This window comes from Dasypus novemcinctus, chromosome 22 (genome assembly GCF_030445035.2).
Source record: "Dasypus novemcinctus isolate mDasNov1 chromosome 22, mDasNov1.1.hap2, whole genome shotgun sequence".
NCBI classification, from domain to species: domain Eukaryota; kingdom Metazoa; phylum Chordata; class Mammalia; order Cingulata; family Dasypodidae; genus Dasypus; species Dasypus novemcinctus.
The window spans coordinates 62,930,090-62,947,083 of record NC_080694.1 but is presented as its reverse complement, the minus strand read 5'-3'; the positions used below and the strand labels follow the sequence as shown (position 1 = coordinate 62,947,083).

General features: G+C 40.4%; 1 protein-coding gene and 1 non-coding gene across 2 annotated transcripts in view; one reads left to right on the top strand and one right to left on the bottom strand.

The window, feature by feature from the left end:
• The window catches only part of EAPP (E2F associated phosphoprotein), a 116,158-nt gene that overhangs the window by 28,290 nt on the left and 70,874 nt on the right, over window positions 1-16,994 (bottom strand).
• LOC111760901 (U1 spliceosomal RNA) lies at window positions 15,480-15,642 on the top strand. Its single transcript, XR_002794471.2, has one exon. It is a non-coding gene; the product is annotated as a U1 spliceosomal RNA (small nuclear RNA).

Here is a 16,994-nt window from a genome sequence, read left to right as displayed (position 1 = left end):
TCCCGGAGAACCTCCAGCGGTGCCCAGCTGCCTCTTCCCAGGAGAGACGGCAAGGCAAGCTCACTCAGCCACCATCTTGCCGGAAGTCAATACATTTTAAAAATTGTTCATTTTTTACTTTCTTTCACACTCTGCTATCTACAATACACAAATTTGGTGAAATGAGGCAACAGACATTCTATAAACTACCCGTCTCTACATTTTAAAGATGGCTATTGTCATGAAAGAAGAAAAGCCTGAGGACAAATCCTAAGTAAAAGGAAACTAAACTGACATAACTAAATGCAATAGATGACCCTCGACTGAAACTTGAACCGAAAAATTCCGCTATGCAAAACATTTTGGGGGCAATTGGTGAGATTGAAATATAGAGAATAGATTAGTATTGTATAAATATTAATTTTCCTGAACTTAATAGCTCTACTGCAATAGAACACGCTAGTTCTTAGGAAATAGACTGCATTATTAAGGGGTAGAGAGTCATGCTGTATGCAATCTATGCTCAAAACAGAGAAATGGATATTATACAGAATAAGAGATGATAACAATAAAGGAAATGTGGCAAGTTGATCTTGGGTAAGGAAATACTGGAATCCTCTTTCCAGTCTAGGTATATTCTTATGTAAATCTGAAATAATTTCAGAATAAAAAGTTTTGGTTTTTTTAACCTCTGAGACTTAATCAAAAGCTTCTCCCAGGTACCCAATTAAACACACAAGTACCTCACAAAAATACAGGCATATAAAAAGCTCGAGCATCATCTAGAAAAGTCAGATTTCCAGAAATTTCTGGCTATGGTGCAAAGCGCTCAAATCTGCCCTTCTTTGGTGCCTGAAAATGAACGTTTTGGAATCATGACCCAAGGAGTGCAGACTTTCTTATCTCATCCGGAACAGTGTTTGGCTGGGGAAGACAGCAGTGCTGAGGGGGTTAGGGATGGGCTACGCCCAGTTGTCCACTAGAAAATGTTAAGACGTGAGGCTAGAGAAACTGGGGGTTGTTTAAGATTAAGATTAAAACGTGAAAAGAATACATATCTATTTTGTCCCCAACATTTAGTTATGTCAGTTTAGTTTCCTTTTACTTAGGACTGGTTCTCAGGCTTTTCTTGTCTTTCATGACATTGCCATCTTTAACAACCGTAAAAAGCAAGATGGCGGCGGAGTAAGGAGCTCCTAGAATCAGTATGTGCCCCGAGACTACAGCAGACAGAATGCTCTTTTTCTTTTTCTGGGTCCCTTATTTACTGCTCTTGACTCTTCACACATCAAATGCCAATCTCACCATGGGTTTATGGGATGGTGATGTATTTCCCTTTATTTTTTTGCCACATTTCAACTTGATTTCATCACTAAAATGTTTTCACGAAGTAGTTAGAAACTAGCTGCTTTCTTCTTAATTTAAATGAAAAATTTCACAGGGTGGTGCAGAATCCCATGGAAGTGGTCAAGAGAATATTGCTCCCCCCAAAATGAAAGTGATTCATTTTTGAATAGCCTGTAATTCATAATTTTCCTTTACCCTGTTAGTGTGAATAATTAAATTAATTCCCTCATGTTACAGAGGGTATGTTAATTACATCTCTCTCCCCTGACTACATAGCTACAGATTGGTGCATGTTTGAATTTCAATTTCCCAGCACATGGGTTGGGAACCTGGTGATCCTTGGTTCCTTATTATCCACATGACTTGGGTGAACTTAAACTCCATAATGCCTTCCCCTCAGGTTTCCACAGATACCACAAACAGAGAACAAAATAGGTGGTGGATGTGTATTCTTTTCACTTATATATATATATATATATATATATAAATTTATACATATATACAACCACTGAGCTACACCAACCCCCAAGATATATATTTTTTTATTAGCAAAGTCATGGAGGATCAGGTTTAGCTCAGTGGTTGAGTGCCTGCTTCCCATGTATGAGGTCCTGGGTTCAATACCTGATATTTCCTATCAAAAAAAAATCATACATACTGTGCAGAATTCCCATATATTGTCCTTCTACCAAAACTTTGCATTGTTGTGGAACATTTGTCATTTCCATTCTCCTGTTTTATTAGGATGTCTGTATTTCATAATGATCTGTAGGAGTTTTTTTATATATTTGGGATTCAAGTCCTCTCATATACCTATTTTCTGAATATTCTTTCCTGCTCTGTGGTTGTCATTTCATTCTCTTAATGGGGTCTTTGGAAGAACAGAAATTCTTAATTTTTATATAGAGTTAAAAGAAAACATTGATAAAGAACTAAGGGACATCAGGTAAATTCTATATGAACAGCACAAGAATTTGAGTAAAGAGTTAGGAATTGTAAAAAGGAAACAAATAGAGGTGAAGTCCACAATATCTTAAATTTTTAAAATTCCCTGAATGGGTTAAATAGCAGATTGGAGCTGGAAGAAGAATCCATGCACTTGAAGATAAGACTATTAAAAGTATTCAGTCTCAGGAATAGAAAGAAAAAAGAATGAAGAAAAGTGAAAAGATTCTAAGATACCTGTGGGACTCCTTCAAGGACACCAATATACAAGTTTGGAGAGTCCCAGAAGGAGAAGGCAAAGAAAGAGGCAGTAAGAATATTAAAATAAACAATGTCTGAAAACTTTTCAGATTTAATCAAAGACATAAATATACACATCTGAGAAGCAATCTGTATACAAAATAAACCTAAAGAGATCCACACCAAGGCACATTATAATCAAATTGGTGAATGCCAAATACAATGAGAGAATCTTGAAAGCAGCAAGAGTAGCAACATGTCCCATACAGCGGAGTCTCAAGATTAAATATTGATTACATATCAATATCTCACCAGAATCTATGGAAGCAAGAAAGCAAGGGGATGACATTTAAAGCCTTATGAAAGAAAATAAAAACTGCCAACCAAGAATTCTGTATTTGGCAAAACCATCTTTCAAAAATGATGGAGGTATTAAAGCATATTTTTAATGTAAAAAATGCTAAGGGGGAAGCAGATGTGGCTCAAGTAATTGGGCTGCTGCCCTGCTCAGGAGTGCTGCTCCTCTCAGGAGTGCTGGCACAGCAAGATGATGCAACAAAAAGAAACACAGAGGAGCGATAATAAGAGACACAGCAGACCAGGGAGTTGGAGTGGCACAAGAAAATGATCACCTCTATTCCACTCTGGAAGGTCCCAGGATTGGGACAAGCAGACTCAGAAGAAAGCACAGTGAATGGACACAGAGAGCAGACAATGGAGAGAGAGGAAAGAAATAAATAAACTTTTCAATCTTAAGGAAAAAAAGCTAAGGGAGATTGTCACCACCAAACCAGCTTTACAAAAAATGCTAATGAGAGCTCTTCAGATATAAAAGAAAGGACACTAGATAGTAGATAAAAGCCATATGAAGAAATAAAAATCTCTGGTAAGGGTAACTACTTGGATAAATATAAATGCCACAACTATTTTTGATTTGTAACTCCACTTTTTAATTTTTACAGAATCTAAAATGCAATTAAAAAGCAAGGATTGCTCTATGGTATTGTACACACAATGTTAAAAAATGTAATTTGTGTCAAGAACAATAAAAGGTGGGGTGGGGAGGAGTATAGAAAGATAGCTTGTGTATATTATTGAAGTTAAGTTAGTGTTTTAGTTTCCTAGCTGCTAAAACAAATAAAGTCATACAATGTGTTACCCTGACAACAGGCATTTATTGGCTCATGGTTTTGAGGTTATGAAAAGTCCAAAATCAAAATCAAGGTGTCAGAGAGTGATGCTATCTCCCCCAACACTGGCATTGTGGATCTGCCTGCCATTGAGCCTTGGTCCTTGGCATTTTTGTCATATAGCAAGCCAAAAAGCAGTGATTTCTCACTTTCTTTCCATTTCCGTTGGCTTCCCCCTTCTGTACACGCCCAGTGGTTCTTTTCTCTGTGGTTTTCTCTATAAGGCCTCCAGTAAATAAGATTAAGACCCATTTGGATTCAAAAAAGAATGTCATCAAAAGGTCCTAGTTACAAAGGGGTCAGACTCACATGAATGGTTTAAGATTAAGAGCATGTTATTCTGGGGTATATAATTCAATCCACAGTAGACTATATCATACCACAAAAGATTGTTGTAGATTCAAGATGTTAAATTTAAGCACCATAGTAATCATAAAGTTAATTCTGAAAAAAATACGCACAAAAGGATATTAGAAGGCATTCTAAAAATTCAATACAAGTTATCAGCTAAATAAAAAATAAGTTGTAGTGGAATAAATGAGTGACCATAAAAGGTATAAGGAGAGAACCAGCAAGATGGTGGCAGAGTAAGGAGCTGCTAGAATCAGCTCCTGCTACAGGGCAAGTAGTAAACACACAGAGCTATCTGGAGCCAGCTGAAGCACCTGTTTGGGGGCTCCAGGAGAACAGAAGAGTATCCTGCAACATCCTTGAAGGAATGGAAGGAGGAGACTGCCCATCTGCAGAGAAGATTCATAAGTACAGTGTGCCACACCCTGGAGGCCAGTGCCCATCCTCCACTGGAGGCACGAACTGCCTTGGGAGCTATTCTGTGGCTGCAATTGAAAGCTCCTCTTCCCAAAAATGGGGGGAGAAGACACATTTGGGCACCAACCTCAGCTAATGATGAGTAAATTCAATGGGTTGATTAAAATTCTGAGAATAGGTAAAGTTTGAGCCTGTACAAGTCAAAAAGAGGCCAGGAGCTGCCATCTTAACTCTGCACCTGGCAGGAGGAGAAGCAAGGCAGATGGACAGTCACAGTGCTGGTAGAGACTGGCTTCTTTCCATCCAGATCAGATTGCAGGTCTAGCCTAAGCACCAGCCCCACCTCTGGGAGGGAGGAGGCTGGGGGTACCTGTGCCAGCCTCTCTGGGAGTTTGCCAGCCAAGCCATGGAGGCTGGTGATTGTTCTATTTTGGTGGCATGGGCAGCCCCAGGAGCTATTCTGTGGCTGGAATTGGAAGCTCCGTTTGCCAAAGACAGGGGAGGAGGAGACGGTTGGCCACAGATTTTGGCTACTGATTATTAGGCTCAACTGGCTAAGGTATAACCCTAGGAACAGCTAGGGTGTAAATCTGTCCAAGTCTGGAGGAGGCCAGTAGTCACTATTTTTACTCCACCTCCAGCCTGAGGGGAAGCCTGGCTGATCTAAAATCACAGTAACTATAGGAACCTGTTTCTTTCACCCAAATTGCCCTGCAGCCCTAGCCTAGGCTTCAGCCCCACCTCTGGCAGGGAGGAAGCTGATGGGTCCTGCACCAGGCTATCCAGGTAACTGCAGGTACCTTTAGGTGGCACAGACTAAATAAATGGAAGTCTACTGGGGCAACTGTGGTCATCTTGGACCCACACTGCAAAGATTGCTGCCTGTACCTGCAGCTCCATCCCTGCCCCACGCAGGAGAGAAAGGGGCATGAAGCTTCATCAGTCTCTCTGGGCAACCGCAATCTAGGCCTGCATGACTGGATTATTCCACACAGCTGTGACTCTATCCTACCTCTGGCAAAGGAGAAATTTGGGAGAAGCATCATCAGTCCCTGGGGCAATGAGGGCAGCTTGAGCCTCCACAGCTTAAAGAACCAACTACATCCTTGGCTCCTACTGCACAACCACCAAGGGAGAAAGGGTAGGAAGTCCTAAACTAAAGAGAAAAACTGCACCCAGAATAAATACACTAGTAAGCCAGATGCCAAGACACTGATGAAAAATCACAATCCACACCAAGAAACAGGAGGACATGGCTCATTTAAAGGAACAAGATAAGCCTCCATATGACATAAAGGAATGAGACAACTAATCATAGATGTTCAAACAAATCTCCTTAATAAATTCAATGAGATGGCTAAAGAGATTAAGGATAGAAAGAAGACATTAGATCAGCACAAAGAAGACTTTGAAAGTATACATAGAAAAATAGCAGATCTTATGTGAATGAAAGGCACAATAAATGAAATTTTTAAAACATGGGGGAAGAGGATGTGGTTCAACTGATAGAGCATCTGACTACCACATAGGAGGTCCAGGGTTCAATCCCAAGGCCTCCTGGCCCATGTGGTGAGCTGGCCCATGCACAGTGCTGCCAGGAGCAAGGAGGCCATGCCATGCAGGGGATGTGTCCCCCGCGTAGGGAGCCCCATGCACAAGGAGTGCCCCTTGCAAGGAGAGGCGCCCCATGCAAAAAAAAAAGTGCAACCCACCCAGGAGTGGTGCTGCACACATGGAGAGCTGATGCAGCAAGATGACATAAGAAAAAGAGATGCAGATTCCCAGTGCCACCAAGAATGCAAGCAGACACAGAAGAACACATAGCGAATGGACATAAGAGAGCAGAATGGGAAGCAGGAGGGAAGGGAAGAAAAATAAATAAAATAAATCTTTAAAAAAAACAACATTGGAATCATATAATAGCAGATTTGAGGAGGCTGAAGAAAGGATTGGTGAGCTTGAAGAAATGGCCTCTGAAAGTGAACATACAAAAGAACAGATGAATAAAAGAATAGAAAAAAATTGAACAAGGTCTCAGGGAACTAAATGACAGCAAAAGACATGCAAACATATGTGTCATGGGTGTCCCAGAAGGAAAAGAGAAGGGCAAAGAGGAAGAAGGAATATTTGAAGAAATAATGGTAGAAAATTTCCCAACCCCTATTGAAGGACATCAATATCCATGTCTCAGAAGCAGAACATATTCTGATCCAAAAAGAATCAAATAGACCAACTCTGAGACACATACTAATAAGAATGTCAAATGCCAAAGACAAAGAGAGAATTCTGAGAACAGCAAGAGAAAAAGCAATGCAAAACATATAAGGGATACCCAATAAGAGTAAGTGCTGATTTCTCACCAGAAACCATGCAGGCAGGAAGACAGTGGTATGATATTTAAGGTACTATAAGAGAAAAACTTCCAGCCAAGAATCTTATATCTGGCATGATTATTTTTCAGAAATGAGGGCAAGATTAGAATATTCACAGATAAACAAAAATATCTAACCAAAAGATCAGATTTTCAGGAAATGTTAAAGGGTGTGCTAGAGCTTGAAAAGAAAAGGAAGGAGAGAAAGGCATGGAAGAGAGTCTAGAAATGAAGATTATATCAATAAAAGCAATCGGAAGTGTCAAAAGAGTGGGGTAAATAAAATATGACACTACACGATCGATGCTGTGGTGTTGTGCTCTCCCTGGGCCGGGCCTATGCTGCGCCAGAAAAAAAAAAGAAAAGAGAAAAAAATAAAGAAAAAATATATGACAGATAAAACTCAAATAGGAATAAACTTAATCAATGATGTAAAGCACTTGTATTCAGGAAACTGCAACTCAAAGTTAAAAAAATTTTTTTAAAGTCTAAATAACTGGAAGAACATTCCATGCTCATGGATTGGAGAACTAAATATCATTAAGAAATCATTAAGACGTCAGTTCTACTCAAATTGATATACAGATTCAATGCAATCCAGATAAAAATTCCACCAGCATTTTTTAAAATTGAAAACATGATTATCAAATTTATTTGAAAGGGTAAGGAGTCCTAATTAGCCAGAAACATCTTAAAAAGGAAAAGTGAACTCTCATCTCCAGACTTCAAATTATATTCCCTAGCTATAGTGGTAAAAACAGCATGGTACTGGCATAAAGACACATAGACCAACGGAACCAAATTAATGGCTCAGAAACAGACCCTCACAGGTATGGTCAAGTGATTTTTTACTAGCCTGTCAAATCCACACAGCTCGGGCAGAACAGTCCATTCAACAAATGGTGCTGAAAGAACTGGACATCCATAGCCAAAAGAAGGAAAGAGGACCCCTATCTCACACCTTATCCAAAAATTAACTCAAAATGGATCGAAAAACCTAAAAATTAAAGCAAGAACCATAAATCTTCTAAAAGAAATTGTAGGAAAATATCTTCAAGCCCTGGTGGCAGGTGGTAGATTCTTAAAGGAGATAAGAGAAGGATTGAGATGGACTACTGATATTTAATGTATGTAGAAGTTTTAATTAGCTTTAATATACAAGTGTGGATATGTATAGAGAGGATGGTAACAAATAGTGAGTAACAGTTTAAAAATGGAGGTAGCTGAAAATGCTAGTCCAGAGATGTAAACGCCAATTGATAGAATGCTAGAGAATAATTTAGGAACTGAGTAGCACAGTAAACCAAGAGGTGGATGAGAATTGCGATTGATGGTGCACATGCAAGAGTGTCCTTTGTGAGCCAGAGCAAATGTACATGACTACTGTATGGTGGTGGGAATGAGAGAAGCTTGGGGAAAATACAAATGGAGTAACCCGTGAAGTGTGGTTAGCAGTAATATTGTAATATGCTTGCATCTATGCCAAAGATACACTGTGTTAATAATGGGATAATGTGGAGAATGTATGCCAAATGTATACTATGGACGTGGTAACAATCAGATGATATTATTTTATCTGTAACAAATGTTCCACCACAGTGTGATATGTTGATAGATGGATGATGTTTGGGAATTGTGCACAAGTACATGATTGTTTTATAAGTTTACAACTTCTGTCATAAAAAGTATATTTAAAAAAATAGTGAAAGGGTGGGTTTGGGGAAAATCACACCAAATGTAAGATAAGGACTATAATTAGTAGTAAGATTTTGACATTCATTCATAATCTGTAATAAATGTCTCACAACAATGCAAGGTGTTGGTGGAGGGTTGATATATAGGACTCCTGCATAATGTTATGCATGTTTGCTTTGTAAGTCCACAACTTTTACTATACACTTATTGTTTATGTATGTTCATATATAATTGATATAAAGATAATAATAATAATAGGGTGGGTTGGGGGAAAATACTTTGGTTAGTAGTAATTTTTTCACAATACTCTTTAATCATTAGTTAAAAATGTTTAACAACAGTGCAAGTTATTGGTGGTAGGGTGGATTATGAGAGTCCTGTATGACGCTATATATATTTGTTTTGTAAGTTCACAGGTATTACTATACATTTATTGTTTATGTATGAGTGACATACTTCAATAATTTTTTAAAAAGGTGTAAGACTTTAAAAACCAAAGAATTGAATGGCAAAAATAAACCTTGCATTACCAGTAGTTAGTTTAATGTAAATGGGTCAAACTCTCCTGTGAAAGGACAGAGATTGAGAATGTGCAGGTAAGAATGGTGCAGGAGGAAGTTTTACAGATCACTCTCTCCATCAGAAAAAAATGAGTAGGAAAGGGGGCATTGGAATTGAGTAGGTGTTAACCCTAGAACTAGGCTGGATGTTTAAAACAACCAGAGGAGCCAGATGAAGAGAGATGGCTGAGTTCAGTATTTTGTGAGTGAAAGCATGAACCAGTGACTAGCTGCCACCCTTCAGCCCCTCAGAAGCATCTGTGGAAATAGTGGGGATTTACCAAACATGGCCCAGATCCCAAGAGCAGCAAGGGGGGAGGCGGACAGCGGGGAGAGCAGAGGAAATCTCTGGTTAGGTGTGTATTTTTAAGCATTCATTTTTACTAACTTTTATTAGTTGCTTATTATAAACTAGGCTTTGTAGTAGACAGCTCTAATGGAACTTACATTTTACAGAGGGAAATAAACAGTTATCAAGTTGTAATACAAAATAATGTAAAAATCACTAGAAGGAGAGATATTTTTCTATGAGTAACTAAGGTTTCTTACACTTAAGGGCTTCAGAGAAGCCTCTTGGGAAGTATTTGTTGATCTGGGTTTCAAGAATGAACAGGGGAGAGAAGAGTTTTCCAAGAGGAAATGGCCTGTGCAAAAGCCCTGTGGTGGGACATAATCCTGTAAAAACGAGGGTTTAATATCATCAGTGAAGCTGCAGCAGGTAAATCAAGAGGCAGCGTGGTTTGAAATAAGGCTAGAAAATACTGATAGGTTGGGCATAAGTGGCATTTCAGGCCATTTTAATGAGGTAAATAATTTTACATCAAAAGAATGAGTCATTTATATCAGATTCTGGGTAAAAATCAGTTTCTGCCTTCTCTACTCTTTATTCTCTCAAAATCGGAATTCGATTTGAGAAAAGCAATTAAATTTATTCCATATAGTTGAGAGAATTCTCAGGTTCTGAGTAAATGGGTAAATCCTCTTTGCCCAAGATGAGTAAAAACCGTTGTCCACGTGGAATTGCAAGTCCCTGACCCGCCTCTTGGTTTTCTTTTACTGAAACTGCACGTGTTAATTGAAATCAACCACACTATGAGTCTTGATACAAAGTAGAGTGATTTCCCGAATTAGGTGACCAGGAAGATAATATCACCCATATTCTAGCGTTATGTTAAACTCCCGAAGAAAACTGGCTCCCTAACATTGGTGTTCTTTAGCAAGATTTGAGATAAACCCCACACTGCCAAGTAATTACACTTGAAATCTTTTCTTCCTCTCCAGTAACTCTCCCCTGGCCCAGGGCGCTCGGCACCTTACCCGCTCCAGGGTCGCGGGCCTCCCAGCCCGCGGGGGTCTCGGCTTTCTGAGCCGCCTCGCAGGAGCGGGATTCCGAGCTCGGGGGCGCCTCCCCCCGAGCCCCCTGGTGCTGGTTCTCGCCCGGCAGCGCCCGCGGAGCTGAGCGGCTGCTCCCGGGACGCCGCGCCGGGAGAGACCGGGGCACGCAGGTGCCGCCCGCGCCGCGCCCGGGACGCTGCCCCGCAGGGGAGAGGCGGGGCCAAGCCTGAGCCAAGCCCCTCGAGGGCCTTTGGGGGTGCAGGGGGTGCAGGGGGAGCAACTGAAAGAGAAAGGACGGCCCAGGGATGAGGTCAAGGGCGGAGATGAGCTGCGGGTGCGAGCGCGCAGAGGTGGCGGCCTCCGCGCCCCGTGGGCAGCGCCTCCGCCCGCGCCCGCAGAGCCATCATAGAAGAGTTCTGGAAAATATTTTGGAAGGAAAGTAAAGAAATAAAGTTGCCAGAAACGTTTAAGTCTTTTGTCTCTTAGTTGTCTTCGCTAAAAAAACAAAAACACCTTTAATTTAGGTGTCAGAACATCCTTCATACGCTCATTGGCCAACGGAAGCGCCGGTTCAGGTCTTTTGCCCATATTCCCCAAAGCGGGAATGCTACTCTAAAAAGCACAGAATAGGGGCGTGGATGTGGCTCGGGTGGTAGAGCTTCTGCCTACCACATGGCAGCACCTGGGTTCAATCCCTGGGGCCTCCGGGTGAAAAAGAAGAGACAGTGTGCCTGCGGGGTAAGCCAGTGCCCACCCGAGTGCCTGCACGGTGAGCCAGTGCCAGCCCAAGTGAGTCACCCAGCAATACGATGATGCAACAAAAGAGGTGGCACAATTGACAGTGAGCCTCTCTCCACACCAGAGGTCCCCAGGATGGAATCCATCTGCATCCTAGAGGAGAAACATGAGAAGACAGTAAAGAGAAACAGATACAGAAGACCACACAGCAAATGGACACAGCAAAAAAACAGCAGGACGGGGGTGGGGGAAATAAAAAAATAAGTCTTAAAAAAATTGCAGTGAGAAAGCAGGCCTTGCTGTTACCTGAGAATTCTCTCACGGACAACACCTTTTTCACTTCACTCTGGCAGCTTTTTGCATTTTTAATGATTGCTGCCCTACCCAGCCCCATCTGTCACGGTTCCTCCCACATCCCAAATTATCCAAAAAATCCTTTCACATCCCAAAATTAGCTTCTAGTCACCAGCCACAGTAAAATTATTTCTATTTTTAATACATTTCTTTTCTTATTTTCTATCTGTAAAATGTCTTTGCCTTCCCCTCTACCCTGATGATAGGAATCCCAGTTCTCTGCTCATTCCTCAAAAATTTTTTTGAATAAAGTACATGTACACCATTTCATTGATATGGCTTCAAACTCAGAACTGTTTCTCAAAATGTGTTGTTACTTATTTTCAAAAAAAGAGAAAGAAGTACAATGTATACAGGAAGCTGCCTTCTCCCAGACCATTTTCTTTCCTCAAATATTAACTGAGAACTTCCAGGAAGACGGAGGACTAGAAAGACAAAGGATTCTCTCTTTTCCCATAGGAGAGGCAGAAACAGCCTGGAGAAAATGATCTAAGGTTTAGGACACCAGAGGAAGCCTGGACACCACCCAGAAGAGAGGGGGACAATGGAAAATAATCTCAAACAGCAAAACTAGGAGTTAAAGCTGCAGCTGCTGGTGCCCTTCCCTACCTTACAGACAGTTTTGAATTCTAATCATTGACCTGGCAGCTAAAGACAAAGGAAACTGCAGGGATCCGCCTCCCCAGGAATTGGTAGAGAGGGACACAGCCTAAGGGTGACTCAGCTTTTGACCCATAATTTCTTCCTTCCGCTGTGTTCCACAAGCCCTTTCAGGCCATTGTTTGCCTTGGGAGTTGGCTGGGGACTAAAGATATGTGACCCCCTCGATCATCCTCTCTTCTGACCAGGATTGGTTGTTGAGGATACAGAGGGGAGTGGAATTATTTCCTACCTGGGAAAAGAGAGCAAATGCCAGCAAATGTTGGAGAACAGCCTTTTAGAATGTTTGAATTAGGAGTCTCTTAGCCTCCAGGCAGGATCCTCTGTCACCATTGATTAGGTCCCTTTTGCAGCAAATGTACTCCCACCAGTCTTTGAACTGAGATAGCTGCCAAAGAGTGCCATCTCCTGGCATATCAAGGACATACATGTGAGGAAATTAAAAATAAATAAAGGGAGTACTTGAGTGCCTGCCTCCCAATGGGAGGTCCCAGTTTAGTTCCTGGTGCCTCCTAAAGAAAACAAAACATACAGTGAGTGAAAACAATGAGTAAAAACAATGAGCAAACACACGAGGGTGCCAACTCAGGGATGCGGATGTGGCTTAGTGGTTGAGCATGCCTCCCACATAAAAGGTCTCAGGTTCAATCCCCATCCTGATACCTCAAAAAAAATGTAAGTAAGAGAGGATTTTTTTTTCAGCCTCCCTCCCCAAGGCACTTTGAAGCAGATCTGGAACCCATTACTAGGTACATGGCCCAGGTTTGAGCAACTAACAGGGATAATCCTAAAGACACAGATCAGATTGAATGAAGAATTTAAAAACAGAGGAAACGGACTTTGGCCCAGTGGTTAGGGCGTCCGTCTACCATATGGGAGGTCCGCGGTTCAAACCCCGGGCCTCCTTGACCCGTGTGGAGCTGGCTATGTGCAGTGCTGATGCGCGCAAGGAGTGCCGTGCCACGCAAGGGTGTCCCCTGCGTGGGGGAGCCCCTCGCGCAAGGAGTACACCCCTGAGGAAAGCAGCCCAGCGTGAAAAGAAAGAGCAGCCTGCTCAGGAATGGAGCCGCCCACACTTCCCGTGCCGCTGATGACAACAGAAGCGGACAAAGAAATAAGACGCAACAAATAGACACCAAGAACAGACAATCAGGGGAGGGGGGGAAATTAAATAAATAAATAAATCTTTAAAAAAAATAAAAATAAAAACAGCAGTAATACACAGTTTCCTGCCACTAAATCCCTATGACATCAGCTTAATCAGATGCTCAGACATCAACAAAAATTTACAAGCCATACTCAGAAAATGGAAGATGCTTAGACATCAACAAAAATTTACAAGCCATAATCAGAAAATGGAAGAAATGGCCCAAGCAAAGGACTATACCAAAGCCCCAGAGAAGACACAGGATTTGAGGCAACTAATTAAAGAGATTCACACAAATTTCCAAAATCAAATGAATAAGTTGAAAGACAATATGACCAAAGTGGCAAAGGACAGCAAGAAGACATTGAGTGAGCAAAAAAGAATTTGGAAACTAGAATTAAAAAAATAAATAACAGAGCTCATGAGAATGAAAGGTATATAAGGTGAGATCAAAAACACATTAGAGGCATACAACAGCAGACTCTAAATGATTGAAGAAAGAATAAGTGATATAAAAGACAAACAGCTGAAATTGAAGAGACAGAAGGACACAAGGAGAAAAGAATGGAAAAAAATTAAGCAGAGGTCAGGGAGTTGAATGATATTACAAAATGCAGCAACATATGTATTATGGGAGTTCCAGAAGGGGGAGAGAAGGGAAAAGTGACAGAAAAGTATTTAAGGAAATAATGGCAGAACATTTCTCAACTCTCATGAGAGAAATGATCTTACATGTCCAAGAAGCACAACACACCCCAATCAGAATAAATTTGAACAGACCTACTCTAAGACCATATTACTCAGAATGTCAAACGTGAAAGATAAAGAGAAAACTTTGAGATCATCAAGGGAGAAGCAAACCATCTTATAAAAGGGATGCCCAATAAGACCTAGTGTGGATTTCTCCTCATAAACCATGGAGGCAAGAAGACAGTGATATGACACAATTAAGATACTGGAAGAGAAACTTTACCAGCTAGGAATTCTTTATCTGGTAAAATTCTCCTTCAAATATGAAGATGAGTTTAAAATATTCACAAATAAGCAGGCTCTAAGAGAGTTCATAAAAGAGAATCTGCCTATTCAGGAAGTTTTAAAGGGAGCCTTACAGCCTGAAAGAAAAAACAGGAGAGAGAGACTTGAAGGAGAGTGTAGTAAGCAAGAATAGAAGAAGGGTAACCCAAAGAGTAAAAAGAGAGATGAAAATAACATATGACATATGAAATCCAAATAATAAAATGGTGCTACTAAATAATACATTTACAGTAATATTGAATGTGAATATTAAATATTCGATCAAAAGATATAGGCTGAAGAGTGGATTAAAAAGATAAATGAGCCATCCGTATGCTGCCAACAAGAGAGTAACCTTAGACACAGGGATAAAAATGGCTGAAAGTGATAGGTTGGAAAAAGATCCTCCATGCAAACAGTAACCAAAGAAGAGCAGGAGTAGCTATACTAACATCAGACAAAACAAACTTAAAATGCAAAAAAGTTATGAGATGCAGAAGGCCATTACAAAATAGTGAAAGGGACAACCCACCAGGAAGAATTAACATACATAAATGTCTATATACCTAATGATGGTACCCCAAAATACATGAAGCAAATTCTGGTCAAACTGAAAGGTTTAAGAGAGACATCTCTACAATAATCATTGGAAGAAAAAAAAAGAAAAAAACAAAAAACAAAAAACAAAAAATAATCATTGGAGACAGCAACACACCACTCACATGATTAGATAGAACAGCTAGACAGAAGATCAAGAAGGGAACAGAGAAATTGAACAATATGATAAACAAGGTAGACATAACCAGCATATACAGAATGTTACATCCCAAGTCAGCAGATTATACATTCTTCTCAAGTGTCCCTGGATCTTTCTCCAGGAGACAACACAAGTTAGGTCATGATGCAGACCTCAATAAATATAAAAAGATTTAAATCATACAAATCACCTTCTCAGATCACATGGAATGAAACTAGTAATCAGTAAAAGATGGTAAAGGGGGAAATTTGCAAAAGTGCGAAGGCAGAAAAACACACTCCTAAACAATCAATGTTATCAAAGAAGAAATTGTAAGTTACACCAGTAAATATATTGAGACAAATGAAAATGAGAACACAACATATCAAAACTTATATGATTCTTTGTCTGGCAGGGAAGACACCATGATTGCAAAAGTGGTTTTCCCAGGGCGAGGCTGATCCATTGCACTGCGGAGCTGCTGACTCCAGTGATTTCCCCACATGGGGAAACTCAACTGCAAAATTTGTTTTGGTGGGGGATTGCATTCGCACTTTCCACCGAGTTAAAAACAAACAACAACAACAACAAAAACGTATGCGTTACAGCACAGATAGTGCTGAGCGGGAAATTTACAGCCCTACACTTCTAAATTAAAAAAGAATAAAGAGCTAAAATCAAAGATCTAACTGAACAACTGGAGAAACTAGAAGAAGAACAGCAAACCATTCCCAAAGCAAGCAGAAGGAAAGAATTAATAAAGATTAGAGCAGAAATAAATAAAATTGAAAAAAAATTAGAGAAAATCAACAAAATCAAAAGCTGGCTCTTTGAGAAGATCAATAAAATTAACAAACCCTTAGCTAGAGTAACATTTTTAAAAAGAAAGAAGATGCAAATAAAATTAGAAATGAAAGGGGGGGGAGTTAAGACTGACCCCACAAAAATAAAAAAGATCATAAGAGGATATTATGAGAAACTGTATACCAACAAACTAGACAATCTAGTTGAAATGGATAAATTCCTAGAAATGCTCAACCTACACTGTTGCTACAAAAACAACAACAACAGTAACAACAACTTAACAAACCAATCACATTTAAAGAGATTGAATCAGTCATCAAAAATTTCTCAAAAAAGAAGAGTCCAGGACCAGATGGCTTCACAGGTTAATGCTACCAAGCATTTTGAGAAAAATTAACACCGATCCTGTTTAAACTCTTCCAAAAAAACTAAAGAGAAGGGGAAATTACCCAAGACATTTTATAAAGCCAATATCAGCACACCAAAGCCAGATAAAGATGCTACAAGAAAAGAAAATTATAGACCAATCTCTCTGATGAACATAGATGCAAAAATTCTCAAGAAAATAGTTGCAAATAGAATCCAACAGGGAAGCAGATTTGGGTCAACCAAAAAAGCCTCCGCCTACCACATGGGAGGTCCAGGGTTCAAACCCAGGGCCTCCTGACCCATGTGGTGAGCTGACCTACATGCAGTGCTGATGCACACAAGGAGTGCTATGCCATGCAGGGGTGTCCCCCACATAGGAGAGCCCCACCTGCAAGGAGTGCACCCCATAAGGGTATCCACCCCATGCGAAAAAAGTGCAGCCTGCCCAGGAGTGTCTCAGCACACAGGGAGAGCTGACGCAGCAAGATGACACAACAAAAAGAGAAAGAGATTTCCGGTTGCCACAGACAAGAATACAAGTGGATACAGATACAGCTAATGGACACAGAGAGCAGAAAATTGCGGGTGGGGGAGGAGGGGAGAGAAATAAATAAATAATAAATCTTAAAAAAAAAAGAATCCAACAGCATATCAAAAGAATCACATACCACAAACAAGTGGGATTCGTCCCTGGTATGCAAGGATCACTCAACATAAAAGGAGCAATTACCATAATATACCA